This window comes from Tamandua tetradactyla, chromosome 4 (assembly GCF_023851605.1).
Source record: "Tamandua tetradactyla isolate mTamTet1 chromosome 4, mTamTet1.pri, whole genome shotgun sequence".
NCBI lineage: Eukaryota > Metazoa > Chordata > Mammalia > Pilosa > Myrmecophagidae > Tamandua > Tamandua tetradactyla.
This window is the reverse complement of record NC_135330.1, coordinates 113,049,803-113,069,224: the sequence shown is the minus strand read 5'-3', so window position 1 is coordinate 113,069,224 and position 19,422 is coordinate 113,049,803. Positions and strand designations below refer to the sequence as shown.

Genomic DNA, 19,422 nt, shown 5'->3' with positions numbered 1-19,422 from the left:
GACAGAGGGGAGAGGGATGAGGGTGTCTGGCCAGCACAACCGTCTTTCTCTCCAGCCTCCTCCTGGGTCCTCTTCTGCCCTCTTGTTGATCAGAAGGGGTGCATTTCCGGGAAGCAATGCAAGGACTTCACGTGGTTCTTGGCCCATAGGCACGAAAGGACAATTCCTTGTCAGCACTAGCCTCTGCCTTTAATCCTTGAAAGAAAGCAAGGCTCTGTCACTTGACAAGGAAGGCAATGGTTTGAATGTGGTTGGGAGGTGTTGGGTCCAGCGCCCACTTCTTCCTGCAGCCCAGAGCTCAACCATCTCAGGCCACTGCACATCCAGAGGGATCTTGCACACACAGTCTTGCTAAGCACCAGCAGGGGCTTTGCAGATGGGCTGATTCCTGGGTCAGGGATTCTCCAGCGTTATCTTCCACACCCCTACTTTAGGTAATCAGCAGCGGGCATGCAAAGGGAGATCCAAGCAGGACTAGTGGGGGAGGCAGGACAGCGATGACCACCACCTGGAGCCGGGTTTCAGGGTTTAAATCTCAGCTCCGTCAGTTACAAGCTATAAATGTCTTAAGCTCCAGTGGCTTTAATTCCGTACCTGTAAAATGGGATGAACCTGCTTCCTGTGGAGATGAGAGGAGACTATATGAAAACACATAAACAGTGTCAGGCACAAACACCAGCAGGTCATTCTTATTGCACTCTTATTCCCTGATCTGTCTGGGTGTTGTATGAATGTGTGAATATGTGCATGTGAATGTGTGTGAGGATGTGTGTGAATGTGTGAGTGTGCAAAAAGTGTGTGCACGTGAATGTGAATTGTATGTGCAGGTATGCAGTTGTGTGCATGAGTGTGAGTAGTGTGTGAGGGTGCATGCCTGGGAGCCCAGGGGCCGAGCTGTTCCCTGAGTTTTTGTGAAACTCTAAAAGCACACAACCGCTTGCATGACCAGGGTCAGTTAATGTTTAAGCTAACCTCTTTGCAAAGGAAAAAGAAACCAGCCCCCTCTCTGTGTCAGATGTCAATCTACCTACTTCCCCTTCCCCGAGACATGTTTACCCTACATTTTTCACGAGACCCCTCTGCTGTCTGTGTCTCAGGCCCTGCTAATTCCCTCCTAATTGAGGAACACTTTTTTAGGACTGCCCTGGGAGCGGTGCGACTCCCTGATTGACAGCCTTCTTTCACTCCTGTAAGTGAATTCCTGTAATAAAGATACATGTCTCAGTCCGTTTCTAGTGCTTTCTTTGGTCTCTCGGCTGGAAAGGCCCCTGCGGCCGGGACAGCGTGAGTGTGTGTGTGTGGGTCCCACCGAGGCCTTAATTCCGTCAGGTCGTGGTAAGAGAAAGACAGACTGCTTTCCATCACCTTGCTTCAAGTACGACTGCAGCCCAGCTGAGAAGTTTAGAAATTAAGGTCCGTCAGTCTGTCCTTCAGTCCCGGTCCTGGTGGCTGGGCCCCCCGGGGGTGGGGAGGGACGGAATCATGGCCCGGGGGGTGGGGAGTAGCAGCGCAGGAGCTGAGTTTTTTATCCTCGGGAAACTGGTTTTCCTTCTTGGGAAGGTGGCTTGGGCTCAATTTTATGATAAAGTTCCATTTGCCGGGACAGACCTCTCTCTGGGTAGGGCAATTCCATTTCCTGACTCTCAGTCGTACTTTCTCCAAGTTGTGATCTGTAGACGTGAGCCAGCCTCTACTTTTTGAGGCAACGCGTTCAATTTTCAGACAATTGCGTTTTAGAAGCCCTCACATCGAATTAGAATCGTTCTCACTTTGACTTCCACTCCTGCATCGGCCCTTTTCCTCCCCGGGGAGCCACAAGGAAGAGTTCTATCTTCTCTTCCAACTGACAGGCTTTTAAGTGTTCGAAGGTAACAATCAGACTTTCCTCCAGGGCTCCGGGCTGCGGTCCAGATGCCTATTCAGCATTTTCTGCTGCAGCGGCAGAGAGACGCCTCAAACTGAGCTCTGGCTCTTCCCCCCCAAACCTGCGCTGCCGAGTACATCACAGAAACCCCTCTTTCCTTCTCAGTCTGCATCCAATCTACCGCGAAATCAGACTGGCTCCTCCACAAGCTTGGAGATTTGTATCTACATAATCCCTGTCACATTGGGCGGATTCAGAATCTGGTTGTTGAGGCCCCGCCCCTCGGCTCCCCGAGGCTCCGTCCCCTGGGCCCATGGATGCCCTTCCTCTTTGGCACTAGGAAACCTTGACCCCTTCTTTAACGGGTGGTCAGAGAAGTCCTGCACCCCAATGACTCGCCCTCCAGGAATCCATGCTGTCTTTTCACCTCTCTCCAGAGTTCCCAAACCACCAAGTGCAAAGTTCTAGAATTCTACCCAGCATCAGTGTCAACCTCGCTGGGCTGTAATTGACCGCATCAGTCTTCCCCTTCAATTTAAATTAGGAAAAATGTGCCCCTACTTTTAGACATGGAGTAAAGCTCCCACTCTTTTCTATGCTTTGAATGTTTTGTGCAGTGTTTTAAGTTTCAGAGCACTTACACATGCCCTGTTTAATTTATTCATGACAGCACCCTTGTGAAGTGAACGCTGTATCTCCATTTAACAGATGATGACGCCCAGGTTCTTAGGAATCAAAAAACTTGTCCAGATTAGACAAGTAATGATGACCAAACTATGATTTGAACCCAGGTCTGCTTTGGCGAAGCACAGTGTTCTCTCTTCAACACCAAGCCCACCAAGAGACTTGTGGTCTTGGCGGAGAACATGTCTTGGGGACCCTTCTTAGGGTTCTCTCTCAGACACTGGCTTTAGACCTCTCACAGCATCATCCACAGGCTCTAGTTAAACACTCTTCTCATAGGAACTGTAAAGACGTATGTGGGGTGGGTGGAGCTGGAATTAGGTTTCTAAAACAGAGCAAGGTATTTTATTCATGGTTTTCATTGAAAGATTCACAACAATCTGGCAAAGTAATATCCTGTTATTCAGCAGAGAAGCCGGGACTCACAGGGTTGCATAACTGGCCTCAGGCCACTGTCACTAAGCACCATATGGAATTCTATACCAACCCCATCCAATCCCAATGCTTAAACCACTCCACAAAAGAGGTGCTGAGTAAGATATGTCTTCCTCCAATCTTTAGAACTCAAGTTCTTAGCAATGTCTTCAAATTTGAGAGGCTTTAAGGGCAATTATTAAAGGCAATTATTAAAAGAACAAAGAAATAGCGTTGATATCCTACTTGCTAAAAAGAAGCTAATTCAGATGAAAAAACATCAGTGAAAAGTTTACTGAACTAATTGTCAAGAGTCATATGCAGAATCTTTCAATTAATCTTCTTCAAATCTTCAAAATTATCAGAGGGAAAGAAGAATGATTGGTAACGATTATTGTCGACAACTACTGACAACATAATCATTCTCAGGAAGCTCCACGTATGTTCTCAGTGGAAGTGTGATTTTGGGATGACTTGTCTTGGTCACAGTGTGCCGAGGTGCCTCGTGTCCCCATTGTGCCCAGGCACCTGATAGGGAGCCATGCAGGGCGGCAGGACTGAAAACGCGCTGTCTGGACCAAGCTCCGAACTAATCAGCATTTTGAAAACAATCCCACACATGTCTTCAGACTCCTTTTCTCATCTATAACATTTAAGTATTGACCCAGAAGTTCTTTAGGTCTTTTCCTGCTCCATGTTTCTAAAACGTTAAGCTATTCCTTTATTCAAAACCCTTTGGGTCTGATGTGTTGCAGAATTCACAATTTTTCTGATATAGAATGGCCTTCTATGGATGTGTCAACCCCTCTAGGGTTGTTAGAGACTCTAACAACCCTAGAGGGGCCTGGGGCAACCCCCTGTGGTGAGTCTTATTAATATCTCTGCAGCAAAAACATGTACATTTTCACAGTAAGTAGGATAAAGAAAAAACTTTAAATAACCCCATGTCATTTCAGATAGGATTTTTCTTCTGAGTTCTATCAGGTCCAGTTTTGCAAATTTTGAATTTCAGAATTTGTAGCTAAAGGATTGTTAAATCTGCATTCATGTTTATTTTTGATGCCTTATTGGTGGTGGCATTCAGGATTTTTCTAATGCCAGGCTCTTTTTTTTTTTTTTTCTGAACATAATTATCAACTGATCATTTTATTTTTTACTTCATTTTTCTTTTTTTGTGTGAAAAATGACATATATACAAAAAAGCAATAAATTTCAAAGCACCTCACAACAATTAGTTGTAGAACATATTTCAGAGTTTGACATGGGTTACAATTCCACAATTTTAGGTTTTTACTACTAGCTGCTCTAAGATACTAGAGACTGAAAGAAATATCAATTTAATGATTTAGCAATCATAGTCATTTGTTAAATCCTATCTTCTCTGTATAACTCTACCATTACCTTTGATCTTTCTATCCCATTCTTTTGGAGTGTTTGGGCTATGGCCATTCTAACTTTTACATGCTGGAACAGGCTATGGGGTAGGGAGATGAAACTAGCTGGTGTTCTGGAGAGGCCGGCCCCTCCGCATTTCAGGAGTTGTGGGTCTGAGGACCCATCTGGAGGTTATAGGTTTCTGGAAAGTTACCCTAGTGCATGGAACCTTTGTAGAATCTTATATAATGCCCTAAGTGTTCTTTAGAATTGGCAGGAATGGTTTTGGTTAGGGGTTGGCAAGTTATGATAGGTAGCAATGTCTAAATGAAGCTTGTGTAAGAGTGACCTCCAACGTAACCACTCAATTCTATTTGAACTCTCTCAGCCACTAATATCTTACTTGCTACACTTCTGTTCCCCTTTCGGTCAGGATGGCATTGTTGATCTCATGGTGCCAGGGCCAGGCTCAAGCCTGGGAGTTATCTCCCATGCCATCAGGGAAACTTTCACCCCTGGATGTCATGTCCCACGTCGGGGGTTGGCAATGATTTCACTTGCAGAGTTGGGCTTAGAGAGAGAGAGAGGCCACATCTGAGCAACAAAAGAGGTCCTCCAGAAATAACTCTTATAATGTCATGTTCTTGACTGGAAAGGCAATGTAATTAAAATGCTATTTCTGTAGGAAAAGTAAATCAACTTCATGGTGAGCCTCTATTTCACTGTTTCTGCAAACCTGGTGTGGTTAACAGGGAGGGCACTGAGAATTGTTTGAAGTCATGCCTGTACAGTCTCTAAGCTCTGGAACAGGGTAGCAGTAGCTACACCCAGTTATGCTCTTGGCTTATCAATGATATCAGGAAGTACACTGAGCCCAATCTAAGAGAGTTTTCAACAATGACAGCTGGAAAGAAAAACAGTCTCTGGGTAGCTCTTAGTTTCCCAGAAAATTAGCCAGAGCTCACCTCATTCCGTAAGAATCCTGGATAATGGATATTTTTTCTATATTATATTAGATAGAATTATTTTGGTAGTACATGTTTCTGCTTTAGCCTTCCTAGCTTCTTGAATGTCCCACAGGTAAACCAAGGCCAACCAGCCCTCATCTACAGTACCTCCCTTCCATCTCCCCAGTTGTACCTCCCAATCACTAAATGGTATAACTCTGCAGTTCCCAAACTGTGTGCCAGGGCTCCCTGGGGCACCTTGGAGAACTCACAGGGATGCCCCAGTATATTTTACAATTTTTTTGGAAACAGCAATGCTTGACATCTCTTGGACATCATACCAACTACTTACTTTATATTATACAACATTCTGTTCAATGACATCATACCTTTGCAAAATTGGGTTTGGGGCAGTTAATAAGATCAAAAGCAAGTACTTAAGAAAAATCAGCATAATTGAGATTGGGAGTGTCTTAACTGATTCCAAGATTTGAGAAGTTGTGCTTTACCTAAGGGGCACACACATTCCATCAATAAATAATTGGTATGATTTAAGAATGAAATAAAGGCATTATTTCTTTCTTTCAGTTTATGGGTATTAAATTGTGACATAAACATATGATGTAAGGATGAGACAGAAATAACTATGACGTTATTTGGATATAATAATTTAATAAGTGGAACTGCTACACATGTCTTTTGTCCTATGGGATCTGTGAAAAATTAACTGAGATGCTAAGGGGCCATGAACTGAAGAAGCTTGGAACACTCTGGTGTAATTCACCCAGTTGCACATAAACAGCTATCCTTGGCTGTTCTCTCCCTCATGCCTCCAAACCCACTAATCGGTAGGTCCCGTTGGCACTCTTCCCAAAAAAATACTGCATCCATGCTTCTCTCCACTGCCGCTGTAATCACCCATGTCTAATCCACCATATTCTAGAACAGGCTACCCTGCTTACAGTCTTGCTCTCACAATAATTTATTCTTCAGAGATGGTTTTTTAAAAAAATGTTGTATGTAACATAAAAGTTGCCATACAGCTTAGCAGCATTAATTGCATTTACAATGAGGGCTACCATCACCATCACCATCACCATCACTATCACCAGAACTTTCTCATCATCCCCAAAGAAACTCTGTATTCATTAAGCAATAGCTTCCCAATCCCCCCTCCTCCTAGCTCTGGGGAGCCTCTAATCTAATTTATCTCTTAGTGAATTTGCTTATTCCAGGTATTTCATTACATGGAACCAGACAATATTTGTCCTTTTGTGTTTGGCTTGTTTGACTGGGTTCATCCATGATACAGCATGTATGAGAATTTCATTCCTTTTTACAGCTTCATGTAGATCCCACATTTGGTTTATCCATTCATCCATTCATGATTTAAGAATGAAATAAAGGCATTATTTCTTTTTTTCAGTTTAAGGGTATTAAATTGTGACATAAACATATGATATAAGGATGAGACAGAAATACCCATGACGTTATTTGGATATAATAATTTAATAAGTGGAACTGCTAGACATGTCTTTTGGCCTACAGGGTCTGTGAAAAATTAACTGGGATGCTAACAGGACCATTCATTTGTTGATGGATACTTGGGCTATTGTGAATAATGCTGCTACAAACATTGCTGTATGAGCAACTGTTTGAGTCCCTGTTTTCAGTTCTTTGGGTTATATACGTAGAATTGCTAGTTCATATAGCTCTTCTATGTTTAGCTTTTTGAGAATCTGCTAAACAAATGGCTACACCATTTTACATTCCCACCAGCAACACATGAGGGTTCCAATTCCTCTGCATCCTTGACAACACTTGTTATTTTCCATTTTTGAAGTAATAGCAATTCTAGTGGGTGTGAGATGGCATCTCATTGTAGTTTTTTTTAACTTCATTGTTTTAATATCATGAAATACAAGTGCAAAACATTGTACAAGCATGTTCTTTTACTCCCTGGAGATGAAATAATATGTTTGTATTTTTAACAGAATTTGTATCACCCAGTCCTAGCCACTACTAATGGCTTTTCACAGGGATTTCTTATCAGTCTTATGAGGGTTTATCATGAATAAAAAAGCTTAGGACATTTTCCACAGAAGATTTGCATTTATCTTAATATATATATATATATTTTTTAACATGGGGAGGCACCGGGAATCGAACCCAGGTCCTCGGGCATGGCAGGCAAGCACCCTTACCTGCTGAGCCACCGTGGCCCGCCCTATCTTAATATTCTTATTAAGCTACTTTGAAGAACTGTTAAGAAATACAAAATTGCCTCAGCCAAGTGTTTTGAGTGAGTTCATACTGGCCAAGATTTCCTTTATACTGGCATTGCAAAGACACTGCACTTATCTGGGATAAGAAAAAGTATAACCCTAATAACCCTCTTAGTGTTTTGGAAAATTATCACTTCCTGAAAAGTCCAGAATATTACAATATATAATTATTGGCTAATCAGTAAATCAGGAAACCTCATTTCTGTAAGACAAGTTCACTGCAACAGAGGATCATAAAACCCCACATGCATAAAGAGAATGCAACTATTCAAATTGTCTATTTTTCCTACCTCTAAATTGACTTAATCACATTGAATGAGAGCAACATCAGCCAATAAAGAAAAAGTAAAATGTGCTAAAGTGTCCAGCATTCAGCTTCCATGGCATACAGCGCAGTTTTTGACCGTTTCAGCTAAGAGTTTTCTTATGACAGGAAAAAAAAATGACAGCAGCATTAATTTGTTGGGAAATGTGAAAAAAAAATTAAACCTGCTTATTTTATAAAATATTTAAAACATTTTGTTTTTATAAATAAATAAAATCTATTTTTGCCATTAAAAAGTCAGTTATGTCATGCCATCTAGGGGTGAAAGTCTCCCTGATGACGCGGGACATGACTCCCAGGGATGAATCCGGCCCTGGCATCATGGGATCAACAATTCTGTTCTGACCAAAATGGGGAAAAGAAGTGTAGCTAATAAAGATTCAGTGGCAGAGAGAGTTCAAATAGAGTCAAGAAGTTACTCTGGAGGTTGCTCTTATGCAAGCTTCAGTTAGATATTGCTATCTGCTTATAACCTGCCAACCCCCAACCAGGACCATTACAGCCAATCCTAAAGAACACCTAGGACAATATATAAGATTCCACAAGGATCCCACGCACTAGTGTAATTTCCTGAAGCCAACAACTTCCAGATGGGTCCCTGGATTAGATAAGTCCTGAAATCTAGAGGGCCCAGCCTCTCCAGAACATCAGATAGTTCCATCTCCCTACCCCATATTAGTGACAGCCCATTCCAGTATGTAAAAGTTAGAATGGCCATAGCCCAAATACTCCAAAAGAATGAGAGAGAAAGATCAAAGGTGATGGTGGAGTTATATAGAGAAGATAGGATTTAACAAATGACTATGAGTGCTGAATCATTGAATTGATATTTCTTCTAGTCTCCAGTATCTTAGACCAGCTGGAAGTAAAAACCTAAAATTGTGGAATTGTAACCCATGTCAAACTCTGAAATATGTTCTACAACTAATTGTGGTGCTGTGCTTTGAAATGCATTGATTTGTTGCATATATTTTATTTTTTACAAAAAAAGAAAGAACGAAAGTCAATTGTGGTGATAAAAAATATATTCTGGAGCAGCTAGAACGAAAAATCTTGGAGGATCATATGGGAGCCCACGACAAATTCTGGGGGCTATAACTACTTGTTATAACCTAAAGTTGTTCCACAAACACAGCTTCAGAAATTCCCAGGTGGAGTCACTGCTCATTCCCTACAGTCACTTCTCCAGAGCCACAAGCATCCTTAGCAGCTGCCATCTTGAGGGAGTGCTCATTGTAGTTTTTTTTTTTTTTTTTTTTTACATGAGCAGGCACCGGGAATCAAACCCGGGTCCTCGGGCATGGCAGGCAAGCATTCTTACTTGCTGAACCACCATGGCCTGCCCTCATTATAGTTTTGATTTGTGTTTCCCTAATGACTAATGATGTTGAGCATCTTTTCATGTGCTTATTGGCCATTTGTATTTCTTCCTTGGAAAAAAATCCATTCAAGTCCTTTGTTCATTTTTTAAAAAGTGGATTGCCAGTTTGTTGTTGAGCTACAGGAGTTCTTTATTTATTCTGGATAGTAAACCATTATCAGATATATGATTTTCAAATATTTTCTCCAATTCTGTAGTTGTCTTTGCACTTCTTGATAATGCTCTTTGATGCAAAGAAAAGTTTTAAATTTTGATGATGTCCAACTTACCTGTATTTTCTTTTGTTACTCATGCTTGATCTAAAATCATTCTCACGCCCTCCCTCACTTCCAGTCATGACCTATTTTATCACATTGTTTTATTCTCTTCTTAACATTTGCACTCCTGAAGGTATCATGCACATTGATCTGTTTGGGGACAGGAACTCTGTTCTCTTGTTTGCCATTATATTATGACCACCTAGAATATTGCCTGCCTCATAGGAGGGGCTCAATAAGAATATCCAAGATGGCGGCTTAGTAAGGTACGTGCGTCTTAGTTCCTCCGACTCCAGATCAACTAATAGGTGAACAGAAACAGTGCAGAACAGCTCCCGGGGCTACGGCAGGGAATGGACACACAGCGTAACCCAGTCTGGGCTGGCTAGTCTGACTGCGAGACTCGGTTGCGGTGAGATCCCCGAGCGGCGCACGATTTCCCGAGCAGCGGCAGCTGCGGCGGTCGGAGTTACTTCCTCCCTCTTTCCCGGGCCGGCTGAGAGTCTCGGAGAGGCAAGTTTCCCAAGCCGAGGCAGCTGGCGCCCCTCTTTTGCAGGCAGCTTCGAGTCTCAGCTTCGAGTCTGTGGCTACGAGTCTTGGATCAGAGGGCTATCCAAAGTCTGGACTGGCTAGTCTGACTGCGAGACTCAGCTGCGGTGAGACCCCCGAGCGGCGCGTGATTTCCCGATCAGCAGCAGCTGCGGCGGTCGGAGCTACTCCCTCTCTCCTTCACGAGCCGGCTGAGAGTCTCGGAGAGGCAAGTTTCCCAAACCGAGGGAGCTGGCGCCCCTCTTTTGCGGGCGGCTTCGAGTCTCGGCTTCGAGTCCACGGCTACGAGTCTCGGATCAGAGGGCTATCCAAGCCGCGGTGCCCCCCCCCCACGGGAGGCTTCCTGGTCCGGTGGGGAATTCCCCAGGCCCGCTGCGTCCGGCGACCAGCCACAGGGTCCCCTCAAGTCGTGGCAGCTGACACCCCCACCACGCGCGGCCCCTGAACCAACGGAGAGAATTGGATCGGAAATCCCCAGGCCGCGGAGATTGATGACCGGGGTGGGTGCCCCTTCCAAACACTTGAGACAAACGTGTGCCACGTGCGCCACCTACTGGGCAAGATAAGAAAAACAGATCCCAGAGATTTCACAGAAAAATCTTACAACCTTGCTGGGTCCGACACCCAGAGAAATCTGAATAAATGCCCAGACGCCAGCAGCAGAAGATAACTATCCATGCTCAAAAGATTGAGAATACGGCCCAGTCAAAGGAACAAACCAATAGCTCAAATGAGATACAAGAGCTGAGACAACTAATGCTGAATATACGAACAGAAATGGAAAACCTCTTCAAAAATGAAATCGATAAATTGAAGGAGGACATGAAGAGGACATGGGCTGAACATAAAGAAGAAATAGAAAAACTGAAAAAACAAATCACAGAACTTATGGAAGTGAAGGATAAAGTAGCAAAGATGGAAAAAATAATGGATACCTACAATGATAGATTTAAAGAGACAGAAGATAGAATTAGTGATTTGGAGGATGGAACATCTGAATTCCAAAAAGAAACAGAAACTATCGGGAAAAGAATGGAAAAATTTGAACAGGGGATCAGGGAACTCAAGGACAATATGAACCGCACAAATATACGTGTTGTGGGTGTCCCAGAAGGAGAAGAGAAGGGAAAAGGAGGAGAAAAACTAATGGAAGAAATTATCACTGAAAATTTCCCAACTCTTATGAAAGACCTAAAATTACAGATCCAAGAAGTGCAGCGCACCCCAAAGAGATTAGACACAAATAGGCGTTCTCCAAGACACTTACTAGTTAGAATGTCAGAGGTCAAAGAGAAAGAGAGGATCTTGAAAGCAGCGAGAGAGAAGCAATCCATCACATACAAGGGAAACCCAATAAGACTACAGGTAGATTTCTCAGCAGAAACCATGGAAGCATAGAAGACAGTGGGAAGATATATTTAAATTACTAAAAGAGAAAAACTGCCAGCCAAGACTCCTATATCCAGCAAAATAGTCCTTCAAAAATGAGGGAGAAATTAAAACATTCTCAGACAAAAAGTCACTGAGAGAATTTGTGACCAAGAGACCAGCTCTGCAAGAAATACTAAAGGGAGCACTAGAGTCAGATACAAAAAGACAGAAGAGAGAGGTATGGAGAAAAGTGTAGAAAGAAGGAAAATCAGATATGATATATATAATACAAAAGGCAAAATGTTAGAGGAAAATATTATCCAAACAGTAATAACACTAAATGTCAATGGACTGAATTCCCCAATCAAAAGACATAGATTGGCAGAATGGATTAAAAAACAGGATCCTTCTATATGCTGTCTACAGGAAACACATCTTAGACCCAAAGATAAACACAGGTTGAAAGTGAAAGGTTGGGAAAAGATATTTCATGCAAATAACAACCAGAAAAGAGCAGGAGTGGCTATACTAATATCCAAAAAATTAGATTTCAAATGTAAAACAGTTAAAAGAGACAAAGAAGGACACTATCTACTAATAAAAGGAGCAATTAAACAAGAAGACATAACAATCATAAATATTTATGCACCAAACCAGAATGCCCCAAAATACGTGAGGAATACACTGCAAACACTGAAAAGGGAAATAGACTCATATACCATAATAGTTGGAGACTTCAATTCCCCACTCTCATCAATGGACACAACATCTAGACAGAGGATCAATAAAGAAATAGAGAATCTGAATATTACTATAAATGAGTTAGACTTAACAGACATTTATAGGACATTACATCCCACAACAGCAGGATACACCTTTTTCTCAAGTGCTCATGGATCATTCTCAAAGATAGACCATATGCTGGGTCACAAAGCAAGTCTTAACAAATTTAAAAAGATTGAAATCATACACAACACTTTCTTGGATCATAAAAGAATGAAGTTGGAAATCAATAATAGGCGGAGTGCCAGAAAATTCACAAATACGTGGAGGCTCAACAACACACTCCTAAACAACGAGTGGGTCAAAGAAGAAATTGCTAGAGAAATTAGCAAATACCTCGAGGTGAATGAAAATGAAAACACAACATATCAAAACTTATGGGATGCAGCAAAGGCAGTGCTAAGAGGGAAATTTATTGCCCTAAATGCCTATATCAGAAAAGAAGAAAAGGCAAAAATTCAGGAATTAACTATCCATTTGGAAGAACTGGAGAAAGAACAGCAAGCTAATCCCAAAGCAAGCAAAAGGAAAGAAATAACAAAGATTAGAGCACAAATAAATGAAATTGAAAACATGAAAACAATAGAGAAAATCAATAAGACCAGAAGTTGGTTCTATGAGAAAATCAATAAGATTGATGGGCCCTTAGCAAGATTGACAAAAAGAAGAAGAGAGAGGATGCAAATAAATAAGATCAGAAATGGAAGAGGAGACATAACTACTGACCTCACAGAAATAAAGGAGGTAATAACAGGATACTATGAACAACTTTACGCTAATAAATACAACAATTTAGAGGAAATGGATGGGTTCCTGGAAAGACATGAACAACCAACTTTGACTCAAGAAGACATAGATGACCTCAACAAACCAATCACAAGTAAAGAAATTGAATCAGTCATTCAAAAGCTTCCTAAAAAGAAAAGTCCAGGACCAGATGGCTTCACATGTGAATTCTATCAAACATTCCAGAAAGAATTAGTACCAACTCTCCTCAAACTCTTCAAAAAAATCGAAGCGGAGGGAAAACTACCTAATTCATTCTATGAAGCCAACATTACCCTCATACCAAAACCAGGGAAAGATATTACAAGAAAAGAAAACTACAGGCCGATCTCTCTAATGAATATAGATGCAAAAATCCTCAATAAAATTCTAGCAAATAGAATCCAACAACACATTAAAAGAATTATTCATCATGACCAGGTAGGATTCATCCCAGGTATGCAAGGATGGTTCAACATAAGAAAATCAATTAATGTAATACACCACATCAACAAATCAAAGCAGAAAAATCACATAATCATCTCAATTGATGCAGAGAAGGCATTTGACAAGATTCAACATCCTTTCCTGTTGAAAACACTTCAAAGGATAGGCATACAAGGGAACTTCCTTAAAATGATAGAGGGAATATATGAAAAACCCACAGCTAATATCATCCTCAATGGGGAAAAATTGAAAACTTTCCCCCTAAGATCAGGAACAAGACAAGGATGTCCACTATCACCACTATTATTCAACATTGTGTTGGAGGTTCTAGCCAGAGCAATTAGACAAGAAAAAGAAATACAAGGCATCAAAATTGGAAAGGAAGAAGTAAAACTATCACTGTTTGCAGACGATATGATACTATACGTCGAAAACCCGGAAAAATCCACAACAAAATTACTAGAGCTAATAAATGAGTACAGCAAAGTAGCAGGTTACAAGATCAACATTCAAAAATCTGTAGCATTTCTATACACTAGCAATGAACAAGCAGAGGGGGAAATCAAGAAACGAATCCCATTTACAATTGCAACTAAAAGAATAAAATACCTAGGAATAAATTTAACTAAAGAGACAAAAAACCTATATAAAGAAAACTACAAAAAACTGCTAAAAGAAATCACAGAAGACCTAAATAGATGGAAGGGCATACTGTGTTCATGGATTGGAAGACTAAATATAGTTAAGATGTCAATCCTACCTAAATTGATTTACAGATTCAATGCAATACCAATCAAAATCCCAACAACTTATTTTTCAGAAATAGAAAAACCAATAAGCAAATTTATCTGGAAGGGCAGGGTGCCCCGAATTGCTAAAAACATCTTGAGGAAAAAAAACGAAGCTGGAGGTCTAGCGATGCCGGACTTTAAGGCATATTATGAAGCCACAGTGGTCAAAACAGCATGGTATTGGCATAAAGATAGATATATCGACCAATGGAATCGAATAGAGTGCTCAGATATAGACCTTCTCATCTATGGACATTTGATCTTTGATAAGGCAGTCAAGTCAACTCACCTGGGACAGAACAGTCTCTTCAATAAATGGTGCCTAGAGAACTGGATATCCATATGCAAAAGAATGAAAGAAGACCCATATCTCACACCCTACACAAAAGTTAACTCAAAATGGATCAAAGATCTAAACATTAGGTCTAATATCATAAAGCAGTTAGAGGAAAATGTAGGGAGATATCTTATGAATCTTACAATTGGAGGCGGTTTTATGGACCTTACACCTAAAGCAACAGCACTGAAGAAGGAAATAAATAAATGGGAGCTCCTCAAAATTAAACACTTTTGTGCACAAAGAACTTCATCAAGAAAGTAGAAAGACAGCCTACACAATGGGAGACAATATTTGAAAACGACATATCAGATAAAGGTCTAGTATCCAGAATTTATAATGAGATTGTTCAACTCAACAACAAAAAGACAGCCAACCCAATTACAAAATGGGAAAAAGACTTGAATAGACACCTCTCAGAGGAGGAAATACAAATAGCCAAAAGGCACATGAAGAGATGCTCAATGTCCCTGGCCATTAGAGAAATGCAAATCAAAACCACAATGAGATATCATCTCACACCCACCAGAATGGCCATTATCAACAAAACAGAAAATGACAAGTGCTGGAGAGGATGCGGAGAAAGAGGCACACTTATCCACTGTTGGTGGGAATGTCAAAGGGTGCAACCACTGTGGAAGGCAGTTTGGCGGTTCCTCAAAAAGCTGAATATAGAATTGCCATACGACCCAGCAATACCATTGCTAGGTATCTACTCAAAGGACTTAAGGGCAAAGACACAAACGGACATTTGCACACCAATGTTTATAGCAGCGTTATTTACAATTGCAAAGAGATGGAAACAGCCAAAATCTCCATCAACAGAAGAGTGGCTAAACAAACTGTGGTATATACATACGATGGAATATTATGCAGCTTTAAGACAAGATAAACTTATGAACCATGTAATAACATGGATGGACCTAGAGAATATTATGCTGAGTGAATCCAGCCAAAAACTAAAAGGCAAATACTGTATGGTCCCAATGATGTGAATCGACACTCGAAAATAAACTTGGAATATGTCATTGGTAACAGAGTTCAGCAGGAGTTAGAAACAGGGTAAGATAATGAGTAATTGGAGCTGATGGGATACAGACTGTGCAATAGGACTAGATACAAAAACTCAAAAATGGACAGCACAATAATACCTAATTGTAAAGTAATCATGTTAAAACACTGAATGAAGCTGCATCCGAGCTATAGGTTTTTGTTTTGTTTTGTTTTGTTTTGTTCTTACTATTATTACTTTTATTTTTTTTCTCTATATTAACATTCTATATCTTTTTCGGTTATATTGCTAGTTCTTCTAAACTGATGCAAATGTACTAAGAAACGATGATCATGCATCTATGTGATGATGTTAAGAATTACTGATTGCATATGTAGAATGGTATGATTTCTAAAAAAAAAAAAAATGGTCAGCACAATACTACCTAATTGTAATGTAATTATGTTAAAACACTGAATGAAGCTGCATCTGAGCTATAGTTTTTTTTCTTATATATTTTTGTACTTTTTATTTTTATTTTTATTTTCTCTCTATATTATCATTTTATTTCTTTCTGTTGTCTTGCTATTTCTTTCTCTAAATCGATGCATATGTACTAAGAAATGATGACCATACACCTATGTGATGATATTAAGAATTACTGATTGCATATGTAGAATGGAATGATTTCTAAATGTTGTGTTAGTTAATTTTTTTAATTAATAAAAAAAAAGAATATGTAGGAGTGAATAAAGAATCATTTATTCACTTGTCTCATATTGTTGCATATACTTGGATCACTCACTGAGGACTCCTGATGGAGAAGACCCAGAAGTGTGCTGGGAGGAGGACATCGGTAATTTCATTCTGATTGTTGATGTATAAAAATACATTTATATATAAAATATAAATATTTTACAAAGTAGGCAATTTAATAAACAACAAGAATTGCCTGTATTGTTTGGGAAGTAACAACAACCTTATATAAACTTCTTTTTTAAACAAAGTACCGTAATTATATGGAGCTGGAGAGTTAATGAAGCAACTTCGTTATTTCATTTGTTATTCTTCCTAACAGCTCAGCTCCCCTCAGTCCCTGCTTTCCCCGCCTTTTCTTCAATCATTTAAAAACTGAGATAAAGACTTCCAAAGGAACATTACTACAACAGCAAAATCTAACTAAAAGAGGGAATCACATGGTTCAGCCTAAACTTGCTGATATGCTCTTTTGACAATAGCAAATGCAGGAAGGCTACACGGTAGATCAGCAGAAGGAACAGGTGTGGGATTATTCAAAATCTCAAGCAAACCGCAGTGGGGATTAAACATAGCTTTCTTTAATAAGATTAATTCTGAAATACTAAAAGCCTGTTGGCATAGCCTCCAAAGATACAAGGCGTTTGTATCTCTATAAGATTAAAGGAGCTTTCACACAAAGCAATTTGATTTTTCAGCATCAAAGAGAGGCTTCGGCAGGGCAGCTGGAAGGAAGCACACTGCCATAAATGCAGGGAGTGCAAAAGCTTCTTTCTATAAAAGATAGTTGGCTCAGCCAGGGATTGTATCTGTAGCTTTCACTACCCAGGACATACAGGTTGTTGTTCTTACAATCACAGGATTGTGGAGAGGGCAGACCAGGGCTTAGGAATTGGGTGGCCAAAAACACCCCAGAAAACCCAGTGGTAACTTTGGATTTCCAGAGAACAGAGTTCAGCACCTCCAGAAGCTGTTGGCCGGTACCATACTAATGCAATGTGTTAGCAGGGAAAGACTGCCTGTAGGGGCAGGTGTATAGGAACTCTGCTTTCTGCATGATTTTTCTATAAACCTACGACTTCTTTAATAAAAAGAAAGTACACTGCTTACACATACACAATAATTCATGTGAGTACATATGTGTGTGCATTCCTATATATAAATAGGAATATCAGACTGTTGGCATCCAGCTCTCTTCACCAGCATATTGGTCAGAAAGGGGAAACATCTATTGCCACATCCAGGGCAGGGTCTCACTGCTTGGAGGGTAGCACATCATAAGTCCTGCCACCAAGAACAACAGTCCTAGGATCCAAACCCACTCACTCCAATACAAGTGTCAGGGTCACCAATAAAAGCCCAACTGGCACAGGCACTGATTGGAAAAAAATAATGACCATGATGCAGGGGACAAAGTAGGCAGACAATATTTCTATGTGCCAGGCACTGTACAGAATTAGCACTTTACAGCTTATACGGACTGCTGCCACTGAATCTGGCTCCCTTGAGCTTTCAAGCAACCAGCCCAGGCCTGCTTTCTGGCACTCCACACAGCAGACTTGTTCCAGAGAGAGCTACAAATATTTGAAGACAGCTTTTAAGATCTTTACCTGTTTTTTTCTGCACTAAACTGAGCTTTTTTTTTTTTTTTTTTTTTTTTTTTTTTTACCCTCGTACAGGCACTTACATGGATTGGTATTAAATTTCATCTCATTGGTCTTGCTTTCCTGATCCAGGCTGCCCTGGGAATTTTGGATCCTGTTTCTATCATTCAATGTATGAACACGACCTTGTAAAACATGCTACTGAAAATTGCAAGCCCGCGAGTCTCCCTCCTATCTTCTTTCTTTCCTTGGACATTTACTGGGGACCATTTACATGCCAGCCACCACGGGATGGGGAGATGCATAAAGCATGGCTGCAGACCTCAAGGAAGCATCTCGTTTAAGGAGGTAAATAGAAAAATAAATGAAAATCCAGCTTTGTATGATTATGTCACGGGGGAAAAAGGAGGAGGGGAGTTTTTATGTGTGCTGGAAAAGTCTGTAAGGGGTGGTGGAGACCTAGGGGACTGCCTCGGCTACCTCTGGGTCTTGCGGTGTGGGGACTGTGAGGGCAGACCTCACTTATCTAAGAGGTCCCTAGAGGATGTTTCAGGCCTGGGTTACATGGGAAGCTTTAGCCTCAATTGGGAAATGGAAAGAGAATTCTAGGACAAAGTAGTGGGTGAGGGGAGCTTCTTTCTGGGTGGGAACTCAGCTGTCAACACCAAACCTTCCAGCCCTTTATCCTCCCTCTTACCTGCCTGACCAGAGGAATTCCTTCTTCCCCTGAAGAGTGAAGTGCAGCCACCTTGGCTAGAATGTCTACGTTTTCACATGCTGGAATGGTGAAGCAGGGAACATTCTAGATTTCAATTGGAGGGCAGGGTGGGATGGAATCAGAAGGAAGGGGGTCTTGTGTGACCTAGAAAAGGCCACTTAATCACTGGGAAGGCCAGTAAGACCAACAGCAAATGCACTTTCCGGTTGCGTCCAAGTGACAGAGTCATCTAGAGGCCTTCATTGTGGACTCGGATCCAGGAAGGCTGTGGTGTTGGATCTCTTGAGCAGGGTCACATTCCTAGCACCCAGACTTAGAAGAATCGTGACAACCTCCAGTTCCTAGGAACTTGAGGGCCAGTGACTAAGCTTAGGAGAGGCCAAGCAATCAGGCCAGAGAGCTAAGGAGAGGGAAGCACCAGGGCGTGTTGGCCCATGTTTCCCTTTGTCCAGGGGTGCAGGCGCCTGCAGCTCCCCAGAAACTAGGAATTTGTGCAGGATACAAAAGAAACTGATTGGCCTCGGTACACCCATTGTCTGGCGTTGAACCCACCCTTGTGGCAGTGAGCTCTGCCTCAAGGAGAAGAACCCCTTGGCCAAGAGGCTCCAGCATCCTGGTGCTTCAAGGACGCTGAGTCAGGTGCCAAGTACCACCTATAAGCCATCCCTGAATCTCTCCTCAGTGTCCTCTGGAGTCCCTAAAATGCTGTGGAAAGCTGGTTGCACAGACTGATGTGGTTAGGGTTGCTGAGCCTGAGAGTTCAGAAAATTATGAGCTGA

The 19,422-nt window shown here is 41.3% G+C and overlaps 1 protein-coding gene across 2 annotated transcripts in view; it reads right to left on the bottom strand.

The window, feature by feature from the left end:
• ERICH6B (glutamate rich 6B) overlaps nucleotides 1-18,718 on the bottom strand; it is a 117,415-nt gene extending 98,697 nt beyond the window's left edge. For both annotated transcript variants that reach the window (XM_077158276.1, XM_077158275.1), the window contains exon 1: nucleotides 18,623-18,718. The gene's annotated coding sequence lies outside the window, so the exon portion shown is untranslated. The remainder of the gene's footprint in view (nucleotides 1-18,622) is intronic.
• Between the last annotated feature and the right edge of the window lie 704 nt (nucleotides 18,719-19,422).